The sequence below is a fragment of the Oratosquilla oratoria genome, chromosome 3 (assembly GCF_046742065.1).
Source record: "Oratosquilla oratoria isolate Oo_2021 chromosome 3, ASM4674206v1, whole genome shotgun sequence".
Classification (NCBI taxonomy): Eukaryota; Metazoa; Arthropoda; class Malacostraca; order Stomatopoda; family Squillidae; genus Oratosquilla; species Oratosquilla oratoria.
The window spans coordinates 16,970,015-16,982,514 of record NC_134779.1 but is presented as its reverse complement, the minus strand read 5'-3'; the positions used below and the strand labels follow the sequence as shown (position 1 = coordinate 16,982,514).

General features: G+C 42.9%; 1 protein-coding gene across 3 annotated transcripts in view; it reads right to left on the bottom strand.

Moving 5' to 3' along the window:
* LOC143020876 (uncharacterized) overlaps nucleotides 1-8,412 on the bottom strand; it is a 606,240-nt gene extending 597,828 nt beyond the window's left edge. For all 3 annotated transcript variants that reach the window (XM_076177760.1, XM_076177751.1, XM_076177741.1), the window contains exon 1: nucleotides 8,250-8,412. The gene's annotated coding sequence lies outside the window, so the exon portion shown is untranslated. The remainder of the gene's footprint in view (nucleotides 1-8,249) is intronic.
* Between the last annotated feature and the right edge of the window lie 4,088 nt (nucleotides 8,413-12,500).

The window sequence follows — 12,500 nt, the reverse complement described above, 5'->3', positions numbered from 1 at the left end:
TAATAATAATAATAAGTTTATTTGTAATTGAATCAATATAGATGAAGTGCAGATAATGAAAAGAACACATAGTTCGAAGTAATAATTACAAATGCAGAGGATAACACAAAAAAAAACATGTAAGCTTATTTCCATTGTGGTCCTCCTATTGATGTGAGTGTGAGTGTGTGTGTGTGTGTGTGTGTGTGTGTGTGTGTGTGTGTGTGTGTGTGTGTGTGTGTGTGTGTGTGTGTGTGTGTGTGTGTGTGTGTGTGTGTGTGTGTGTGTGTGTGTGTGTGTGTGTGTGTGTGTGTGTTACCTAAGCTGTGTATACTACCTAGAGTGATCAGAGACTCGTATGCTTTCTGACTTGGGCCTACCTTCGTTATATTTGGACATTTACATGGAAGACAATCATTAAATTAGCTCAAGACATATTATACAATAACGAAATACAGACAGGGAAATAAAAATATATAAAAATGAATTACAAATAACTCAGAAATATAAATAAGAATAAAAATAAAAAGGTAAAACTATAAAATAAAAATTATAAAAACATAAACATAAGAATAAGAATACAGATAAAGAATAAAAAACAATAGATAAGAATATAAAATACAAATAGTAAAAATAAAAACATAGAAATAAAAATTAGAATACAATAGAGAAAAAAAAAACAATAAATACAAAATCGTATTGTCAGATTGCGGCCCAGTTAACGAGACTTGTCTTAATTTCACTACATTACAAGCTTAGCGTAACCTACATGACATGGATATGAAATCGCGACGGCTAATCCGCAGACAGGACGCGAGATAAGACTTGGTTACTAAAAAGGTTAATCAAGGATGCTGTAAGAGCTGCAAATGGACTGTACTAAGGCAAAGCAAGGACGAACACAAGGATTACCAAAGCAAGAATTACCAAAGCAGAAGAGAGTGTTTGTTTCCCAACAAAGACGCAAGGTCTGATCGTGGATTGAGCCTCAATTGCAACAATATCCTTAGGTTGAATCAAGGTCACCTGTAGGTCAGACGAGGTCAACACAAGGTTCGTTCGTGGATTGAGCCTCAATTGCAACAATGTCCTTAAGTTGAATCAAGGTCACCTGTAGGTCAGACGAGGTCAACGCAAGGTTCGTTCGTGGATTGAGCCTCATTTACAATAATGTCCTTAGGCCAGACAAGGTCAACGCAAGGTCATCACATGACCAACGATTAGGCCCTTCGTAGACATAAGAAGATAAGAACATAAAGATGCAGGAGACTGCTGGAGATCAGGTCTACACTAGGCAGTTCCATGTCCATTACCACCTATCATCCCCATCCATGAAGTTGTCTAACCTTCTCTTAAAAGACCTGATATAGTTTCAGTGCTCACTATATCATGGTTACAAAATCTATTCCATTCGCTAACCACTCTATTGGCAAACCAGTTCTTGTTTATTTCCTTTTTATAGCTAAATTTGTACAATTTAAATCCATGACTGCGTGTCCTGCCTTTTTGTCTTAATATAATGACCTTGTCTGCATTCCCCTTATTAAAGCCCTTGATCCACTTAAACACCTCTATTAGATCACACAGCACTGCATCTTTCCAGAGAATGTAAATTACGGTGTCTAAGCCTGTCCTTGTTAGATAAATTTCTGAGCCCCTGTATCATTTTGGCCATTCTCCACTGTACTGATTCTAGTGAACTAATATCACTTTGTGCTAGTTTACGAAAAGCGATTTAATTATTATTATTTTTAAGAAAGATGTTATTTCTTAATGTTTTGACACCACGATGTTGATTCGGTCGCGAAATCCCCCTACCAGTAGGCTAGGACGGTGCCCCTTACAGAGGACTTTGGAGCGTAGATTTTAATGAGCCATGCCCTTGGTCCAACTCGCTGGCGGGAGGGTTCGGCGGTAGCGCCGTCACCTCGACCTCCGTCGCAAGTAGCGACGCTCTGACCTTCTCAGCCAGAGAGAATAGCGAAGTTACAATAAGATTCAATAACAAGACATTTCGTTGCAAGACCTTTCCATCCGCACTAAAAATAAAATAAAATAATAATACCGATAAAATCAAAGAAAAACATGAACAAGTAGAGAAAACATACACAGCAATATAAAACAAGCAAAACAATACACTCATTTTGCTAAGGTGTTTATCCACATATATCCTCACATTTGAAAACGTACTACACTAGACTGCCAAAACTACGGTTACATTAGTCAACGGAATTGTTGGAATCCAACGATTTAGTTGGATTTCGTCCAAGGTTGGAGGTTTTGGTTAGTGTAACCGTAGCTTAAATCCTCCAGCCTTGGAAGAAATATAATTGAATTGTGGGAATCCAACCATTCCTTTGACTGGTGCAACCGTAGCTTAAGAGGTTTACTACAGTTACCCAATACGCGATAAACGAAGTTGTTTTTTCTTACTTCAAGGTAAAATATATGTTCTGAAAACTTGAGGCCTTTACTCTTTCTCTGGTTAATATTTAGTGCAAAAAATTCACTTCATAGGTACAGAGGCATACTAGCGTCCGGAAACAGAGGGGCATCCCCGCCACTTTTACTGTTTCGTGAAAGGCGTAAGCCTCCTCTACACACACACACACACACACACACACACATATATATATATATATATATATATATATATATATATATATATATATATATATATATATATATATATATATATAAATATATATATATATACACATAATGTAGTGGGGATGCCCTTCTGTTTCTGGACGCCCCTGCCCTCGCAGCTTCAAAGGGTCGATTTAAAGAGCGTTGGTTTAGGTTCGAATCTGAATAGCCAAGGATGACTACCATTTGTTATATTTCAATTAATGAATGAATTTGTTTATGTTTCTATGCCGAGAATAGATCTCCAAACGTGTCCTTAGTTTACGTGTGATTTAGGTATCATGGTAGGTATCTCACTACTGTACTCTCTACAACATGAGAGATACATAGACAGACAGAGACAAAGAAATACAGAGAAAGGCAGAAAGAGATACAGAGAGACAGAGATAGAGATACAGAGACAGAGTGAGGGAAAGAGAAAGTGAAAGAGGGAAAGAGAAAAAGTTAAATATTTCCCCTTTCTTAGTATTTCGCCAGGAATGACCAGGGCTTCTATCCTTGAGGCCAAATATAACATCAAAATGCTGGAGTCGTACAAACGGCAAAGGACGACAGTGAAACGAAGGGATAGAAGTTATAGGTGATAGCAAAAAAAATTGTTTTACTATAAATTAGTCTCCGAAACATGAAAAAGTGTATATTAGCGAGACTCAATCCTGTTTGGGAGTCACAAAAGTTCCTATAATATTCTGTGAGAGAAATAGAGAGTCACAGAAAGAGACAGAGATAGAACGAGAGAGAGAGAGAGAGAGAGAGAGAGAGAGAGAGAGAGAGAGAGAGATATCCTAGCTCAAGGAACGAGATGCTTCAAAAGACTTTGTAGTCTATACCGAGGAAGTATCATGTTCACACTCCTCTCTGTGGCAATTGCACTCAATTACACTTGCGTGTAGAATTGTACCTGATCTTTTATTAAACCTTTCAAATGATGGGCTGTTGACAGCGCCTTGTACAAGCTCACCAAACAAAAATTTGTTGCCATAAAATTTTATACAAAGCTTGGCTAAACCCAACAACGGTTGCAAGGTTCTCATTTTTTTTTGGGGGGGGGGGATCCCTCTCAGCTGACCACATAGCCGATGACCCTCTAAAGAGGTCGAACTCTCAAAACTTCAAAGGCAAACCAACAGGATTAATTTGAAGGATCGACTCCAAACCCTTTCCAGACGCTCACTGGCCGGCAGTGAACAGTGTTTCACTGAATATTGTGGGTATAGATGTATAACAAACTATCCATTAGTAGAAAGATTTCTTAGTGTCTGTCTTCTAACATGACCCCGAGGCCTTTACCTTCTCTTCGTCGATTTTAATGATTCAGATCACTGTCAACACCTGTAATCCTTCTCTGAATCAGCCTGTTTCAGTTTCTGTACTTATAAAGAGAGCGTGGGTAGATGAAGAGTCAGTGGATATGTGTTGGAATATTTTTATTGTTTTGACGTTTCGACCAGTGGGGTCATCTTCAGAAAGCTTCCTACGATGACCCCACTGGTCGAAACGTCAAAGCGATAAACATGTTCCAACACATCTCTGCTAACTCTTTATCTACCAACGTCCTCATCTGTCTTCAAAACTATTCACTTTTAAGAGAGTTTTGTCGTGCTTGGGATTCGCACAGCCGGTGAACATCGCCTCGTATTTAACTCAGTTCAGTGGGATTAAACAATTACTTCGAGTATTCGTTTATCCTCCCGAATTTCGACAACACTTCACCGAACTCACGATCGCTCCCAACTTCATACCACCTATGAATCTCATCACCTTACCATCCCCGAGAACCACATTATCGTTATAATGAACACCAAAAGCCTCATCACTGACCCCTGCGGCACTCCACCCATCACTAATACTCGTCAAGACGCACGGTCATCTACATCATCGACACCCGTTAGCGTTGACCAGTAAGACAGTTTTCAACGTAGTCTCCGACTTCCGTGGGGCAATTTATCGAAAGCTGTCTATAATAGTCAAACTAGAAATGCCAATGGCCGACTTGGCGTCCTCTTCTCGCATCATCTCTTATTGGAGCTTCACTTCATTAGTGACATGATCAATTGCTATGGAAGCAATGCTAAGAGTCTATAATCACATATGTGGAATTCCATAATCTACACTGTGACCACACCATTTAAACACTTCACACACAAGGACTTACAACACACACACACACACACACACACACACACACACACACACACACACACACACACACACACACACACACACACAGTGGTAAGGGGTACCCGGATATTGTTGTCAAAAATAGATATTCTTTCCCAGGTTTGATATTTGCACAGCTGTGGTTATGAAGGAACACGAGTTGGGAATACTGTGTGTGTGTATGTGTGTGTGTGTGATTCACCTTGGTCTTTCACCTTGGTCTTTGGATCAAGTGTTGGACTCGTGATCGACAGCTATTTCCCTCCCGGAAGAGAGCTCAGACCTCGTATGACCGATCTATGGGTAATGCTTTGACCTTGCACGCACACACATCCCCAACTCCCCGCCCACGAGAGTTGGAGTAACGACTCGAAGCGCAGCGATACTAAAATTATTTTCAGCCCTGGGCAGGATTCGAACCCGGACCGCCGTAGTGACAGTTTGGGACTCTACCAACCGCGCCACCGAGTGTGTGTGTGTGTGTGTGTGTGTGTGTGTGTGTGTGTGTGTGTGTGTGTGTGTGTGTGTGTGTGTGTGTGTGTGTGTGAGAGAGAGAGAGAGAGAGAGAGAGAGAGAGAGAGAGGAAAGCCATCTTCTAGAGTTTCAACACTAGTACACACAATACAATCACCCCCACACGTGAACGACATTCCCCGTTCCCTGTACCAGAATGAAATCACCCGGGGGCAGGCTAAGGACAACAAGGAGAGAGTCGCAGAGGAGGTCAATACGAAAAACTTGGGTCACATGACGAGGCAGAAAGCTCCGTAGAAACGAAGACTGTAGCATACAGGCAGCGCGGCTGAAGCCAGGCAACAGGGCACATACGAAGACACATTGGTGTAATACAAACTCGAGTAGGCCAGCTAACAAAAACGGTGAACCAGTCAAAAGGAAGCACAAGACGAGCAATAAATAATAATAATAACAATAGTAATGATAATGATAAAATGAATAAATAAATGAAAATTAACGATATCAAAAAGAATTATGGTAACTGATAATGACAATACTAAGAGTAGTAATACAATAATAATGAAGTTACTTTCAACAGATAATTCTGAAAAGAATCAGGGACGACTGTTATCGAAAAGGTACTAAGTGGATAAAACAAAAAGTAAAAATACCACACAGTACGGGAGGGGCTAATCGAGCGAGATTACAACTCCTTAACTACCAAAGCATTTTCACTAATGTAAACAAAATAGCCTGGAGCCAGTCAGATTGACCATAAAAGTGCCACAATGTACGTAAGAAGGTTCAGGTATTATGCAGACGACATCAACAGGAATGATCTATTGCTAGACGAGTAAATAAGAAATCTAGAACTCATTCACTAGCATGTCAGTCAAAAGAAGGATCAGATGAGAAAAAAGAAAGAAAAACAAATTCCCACTACGATGGAAAAAAAAATTATAAAGAAAATCTGCAACAACGACTCAGCCCAAGACACAAGCCAGATCGAAGAGACAGACCCTACTGGCAAACACACGTAAACAAACAGAAAGCCGGATATGACTCGGTTAGCAGGCAGTTGGACACAGCAACCTAGCAAACAGGCTACCCGGTAGAAAGCGAGGAATGACATGGTCAACAGGCCAGTGAGTAGTTTTCCTGTAGTACAAGAACCGACTAGACAAACAACACGATCTTTTGTTTGCGTAGAGTCGAGACTTCTGTGGCACATTTGGGGTAGGAGCACTGACTGTCGTGGTCACCTGGGGGACCAAAGAGGACGTGGCACGGCGACCAGGCCAACCAACAGAATGCAACCTTTGCCTGGATCTATAGGTCGACCAGTAGAAAGCAGGATGTACCTTGATAACCAACAGACAGTGCGTCTGGTGCCCAGGAACGATGTGGCCATCGGTGTGTGTGTGTGGGGGGGGGGGGGGGGGTCAAGGGGAGGAAGTGTGTGTGTGGGGGGGGATGCCCACCCAAGGAGGCAGAATGGACGAAAGGGTTGTCATTGTCCATCGACGTGATCAAGGATGGCGCCTCGTGGGATGGGAGAGAAGTGACGAAAGTAAAAGTTAGAACACCGGGAGTGATGGTCGGAAGCAGCACCACGGGAAAAAATCCTACATATACAGATGAAGCTACACTAGGAGTAAATTCTGCTTGAGCTAAGAAGAAGAAGAAGAAGAAGAAGAAGAATAAGAAGAAGAAGAAGAAGAAGAAGAAGAAGAAGAAGAAGAAGAAGAAGAAGAAGAAGAAGAAGAAGAAGAAGAAGAAGAAGAAGAAGAAGAAGAAGAAGAAGAAGAAGAAGGAGAGAGAGAGAGAGAGAGAGAGAGAGAGAGAGAGAGAGAGAGAGAGAGAGAGAGAGAGAGAGAGAGAGAGAGAGAGAGAGAGAACATGCTCGAGTTGCGACCTCGAGAGGCATATACACACACTACACGAAGTCGTCACCGCTACGAAGTCACAGTCACTTCACGCGTGTCGACGTCGAGAGCTACACTGTCCAAGTAGCTTCACGGAAACCACCACGAAGATGCGGTGGTCACTGAAGACAGCGAGCACAAGTGATGAGAGGCACTGGTCACGTGTGGGGGGTGGGGTGGGGGTTGGGGGGGGGGCTAGGCACAGAAGAGAGCCGCGAGAGGAGAGAGAGAACCACGGGAGTGAATGTGTACATTCACTCAAAGAACAAGATGCATGGGAAGAGCTCCAAGGGCTCCAAGTCTTTCACAATGTAAAGTCTCAGTCACCAGGAGGTTTGCTGGTTTGCCAAGAGCAGCTTGTTCATCGCTGAGCGAGCAACTTGGCTGCTACACAGCCAAGTGGAAATCAAGAGCTGCATCAACACCAGTTACATAATCTACAGCGAATGCAGCTACAAAAAGAAAGTTAAAGACAAAATGATAAAATGCTGAGACGACGAAGATGAAGGGGAAGGCAACGACAAAAACAACAGTGACAGCAGCACTGGCGGCGGCCGCAGCAGCAGCAGCAGCAGCAGCAAGAACAGCAGCAGCGGTGTCGGCGACGACGGCACGGTGAAGAGGATGCGGCAAAGATCCCCTACTTCCCCCGAGTTCGAGCAGCAGGGGCAGGGGCAGCAAAGGTTGGGAACACTTGAAAAGTTGCACCAAAAGTAGCAGAATCGGGGTCTTTCGACGATCATAGACCAACAGAAGCAGCAGGCGCAGCGGCGGCGACGACGACGACGACTACAACGACGACTACAACGACGCCGACCGACGACGTTGGCGACGACGACGGTGGCGACGGTGGCGACGGTGGCGCAGGCGGCGGTGGCGGAGGCAGCACCAGCAGACGGTGCCGGCGGAATACCTGGCAAAGGCCGCTAGCCTAGCCTGGCGCCTGCCTTGCCAAATATGCCGCCCTGCACCCCCTCCACCACCACCAATGTGTTGGCTACGGTCTGGGCAAGGGACTACAGGGGCCAAACGCTCGGTCCTGGCCCCTGCCGCCAAGGACCAGGTGGTGTGGGCACTTACACGGGGCCTGGTGAAGCTGGCGGGCCGTTGGGAGGAGGAGGAGGAGGATAGAGTGGACGGGGGCATGGGTAGCACCACCTCGAGCGTACAGCAGTATGTCCTCTCACCACACGAGCTGGATCTACACTGAGCCTCCTCCTCCTCCTCCTCCTCCTCCTGACTCTCCTCCACACGCGCGCCTTCTCCCTCCACTCGACGCCTCACCACGCCGGTTCCTGCCTCCTACACACACATACACACACACACACACGCACACACACATATATATAACAGACGGGTGATATAGATACATGTATTGGTAACTATGCATGGGGATGGTACATGGACAAGGGGCGTGCATGGGAAATGGCCACAGCCACTTGTAACACCCAAGTCGACGTGTAGCGACCTTGGCATAGGCAAGCGAACGTGTGATTAATCACACAGAGCAGGTGGCAAAGGAAGCAGACATGCAGTCATGTTGGTAAGTAAGGCAGATAAGATTAGTGTCAGGAATACGGCCATGCGAGCTGGCTGACTGGCTGGCAGAGCTCACAGCGTCAGGCACAGACGCTCAAACTGAGGTGTCAGCTCTCCGGACTGACAGCGCGTCAGTTGACTTCAAGTCGGGTTGAAATCGAGAGTAGAAATAAACAAATAAATGAAATAAAAAATGTGTCGTTGAGCAGGTGGGTTAGCGATACCCCTATGTAGGCGGCCCCAACACTCGCGCTGTCAGCGCCTTCATTCTCCACTTGGTCCTTATCACGCCCGCACGCCCGCGCCCACATAACATACCCGCTCCACCCAACAGAACACCTCACCTCCGCAGAAGAAAAAAAAAGTCTTCCTTGGGAGATGGTCACGCATTTTCGGCTTCCACGTGACCGTTCTCCTTTCACGTGTAGCGCACGCATTCCCTTCCCGCTGCGTGCCTACCCCACCTACCTCCACCTTCACCCTACCACAGTTCACCCTTCACACTTCATTCTGAGACTCGTGCTCTCACCCTGCCTGACGCCAAGCGATTTTACCAAGACCCGTAGCGACTTCAAGGTAAAAGTGTATGTAGTGGGGAGTATGTTACGAAATGACGGTTTGCATCGTACGGTGAATATAGAAAATTTTTCTATTTTCACCGTACGGTGATTATAGTGTCAAATGCTGTATTCACCGCATTTTTTACGTTTTTGGGCAGGAAAATTACTAACAGGTACTTTGATTATCGTATTGTGTTTGGGTTAGTTTAGATTAGGTTAGGTCGGTCAGGTAAGGTTAGGGTGTTTAGTTATGTTATTTTGGGTTACGATAAGCTAAATATTCCATATATAAGTTGGGATTACCATGTTTTTGCATTTCCAACGGGCTATGATTACAGGAGAAAATTTACATATTATTATATATCTCCATCGCTTTTTTCTTCGGTAAATCTGGAATTATGTTGGAAAAAGATTACTAGGAGATACAGGTCAAGCTGAGGAGTGTACGCCAGGAGGCACATAGCAGCTGCCGAAGCCGTCACCTTCGTGGTATGAAACAGTCCCTACTGGGAATCGGAGAAAAGTGCGGGACTCGAACCCTTGATTCGGAAGCTGCGAGGCCAGGACCACGCCTCCAGAGCACAGGAAATTTTGAATTGGACAATTTTAGGTTTAAGAAGAAATTAGGCAAGAACTGGTTTACCAATAGACTGGTTAACAAATGTAGTGAGCGCTGAAACTATTAATTGTTTAAAAAGAAGGTTAGATAACTTTATGGACGGGGGATGGCAGGTGGTAAGGGGGCATGGAACGGTCTTGTGTAGGCCTTATGGTCTCTTGCAGCCTCCTTCATTCTTATGTAGATTTACTAAAAATTCTACAGAGTCTGTTATTGGGGAGCTTGACCGCAATTTGGAAAAAAGTTGTTAAAAGGACATAACCATTAAACACTGTTCCATTGTGTCATCTTCCTTGTCATATATTTTTGGGTTGATTAAAATCCATAAAAATGGTCAGAACCATTATCTGTTACACGAACTCCATTACTTGATAAGTTGTCAAGAGGCCTGATAACCATCTTGAGTTCTTAGGTGGGTAACATTTCCAATTCTTATACAATGTTTTAAGGGGCTCAGGTTTTGCTAGTTACATCAAGTCTATTAACAAGTTACCAAAATAGCAGAGAACCATTTTGAGTCCTTTGGTGGGTAATGTTTCCAATTTTCGTATAATATTTTAGGGCGCTCAGGTTTTGCTAGTTGTTAGTTAGTAGAGGTTTACCTTTAATTTGCTCTGTTACACCGATTTTATTATTTAACAGGTTAACAAAATGGTAATCATTCTGACTCCTTTGGTGGGTAATATTTCCTATTCTTATATAAGAATGTTCATCTCATTACAAGTTGAATGAATTGGATGTCAAGTTTAATTTTAATCATGCAATTTTGACATGAATTCGCTCTTTATTTGTGACCCAGTAGACAATTATTGGTATTTTTGGAAAATGATTAAATAGGATACGACATATCACTCTATGTGAAAGCCAAAATCAAGTTTATTAAGTCATATATATCAGATTCGAAACTTGTTTTTAATAGTGAATTCAACAACAACAGCAACAGCAACAAATGTATGGTTACGGAGCGGAGAACTTTATTTTCATTTCCTACGAACTTATATATAGATTTATTTAGGGGACTACGAGTATTACCGTATGATTCTTCCCCGTGAAGTTATACAAAAGAGATATGATGATGGTGTTTTGTTTGTGCTTAATAAAAAAAAAAATCGCAAAACATCACACAATTGATGATGATGATGATGATGATGATGATGATGATGATGATGATGATGATGATGATGATGATGATGATGATGATGATGATGATGATGATGATGATGATGATGATGATGATGTGATGATGATGATGATGATGATGATGATGATGATGATGAAGATGATGATGATGATGATGATGATGATGATGATGATGATGATGATGATGAAGATGATGATGATGATGATGATGATGATGATGATGATGATGATGATGATGATGATGATGATGATGATGATGATGATGATGATGATGATGACCTATGGATCCCTCTCTGGTCATGTTCAATAATCTAGTTCTTTCTACGAAGTTCACTACGGAGATAGAATTGGATAATAAGTCCTTGGATACTCTCATATACAGAAAAAAAGGAAAACTAAGTTTACAGGAAACCTACTAATGTTCTACCTACTAATGTTCTATCACGCACAAGCTATTATCCGGCACATCGTAACAAAACTAAAAATTCATTATTTTTCATCAATATTTCTGAGAGAATTGAGTAATTGTAGTTCATAATTTCTAGACATTGAGGTTAATAGGGCTTTTGCCACAGCACTCATCCTTCATGCATTCACCCATTTGCTGTCCCTTTTATCTTAGAGTATGAGGTGATCTAATAGAGGTATTCAAATGGGTCAAGGGCTTTAACAAGGATGGTGCAGACAAGGTCATTACATTAAGACAACAGGGCAGACCTCGCAGTAATGGATTTAGATTGAACAATTTTATATTTAAGACGGAAATAGGCAAGAACTGTTTTACAATTAGAGTGGTTAAGGAATGGAATAGAATTAGTAGCCATATAATAAGCGCTGAAACTATTGGTTGTTTTAAGAGATAGAAACTTTATGGATGGGGATGATAGGTGGTAATGGACATGGAACTGGCTAGTGTAGACCTTAAGGTCTCTTGTAGTCCCCTTCATTCTTATGTTGTTAGCTCCTTGTGGATGACGGAAAAATCTCTGTCTCCAGCCACGTTGCCAGGGTCGGAAGCAGTGCAGCAAGACACAGCACCTCCACAGCACGGCCCGACAGCCGAAGCTGGTTTAACCCCACCTTTTCAATTGGTTATTGAGCCACTAACTGAACATTTACTTTAAAACAAGGGACACGTCATCTTCGTTTTCTGTATCCAAACAGCTTGGGCAAGTGAAAATTACCAGTTCCCGGTGTATTGAAGTCACAGCTTTATAATGTAAGTTGAGGATGCTAATTTCTTGCCCTTCGCTTGGGGGGGGAGGGAGGGGAGGGACTCAATAGGGATTTATATATTTATCTGACAGCTAATCTATATACCTCTATATCAAAGGCTTCTTCCCACTTACCAGGGAGGTAGCCAAATCAAAAGACCCGCGCCCACTCCCACCCATTCCACTCCCACTTATTCCACTCCCATCCACCACCTATTCCTCCCTCTCCTCTTAGCTCCTCGTGGATGACGGGTGATTG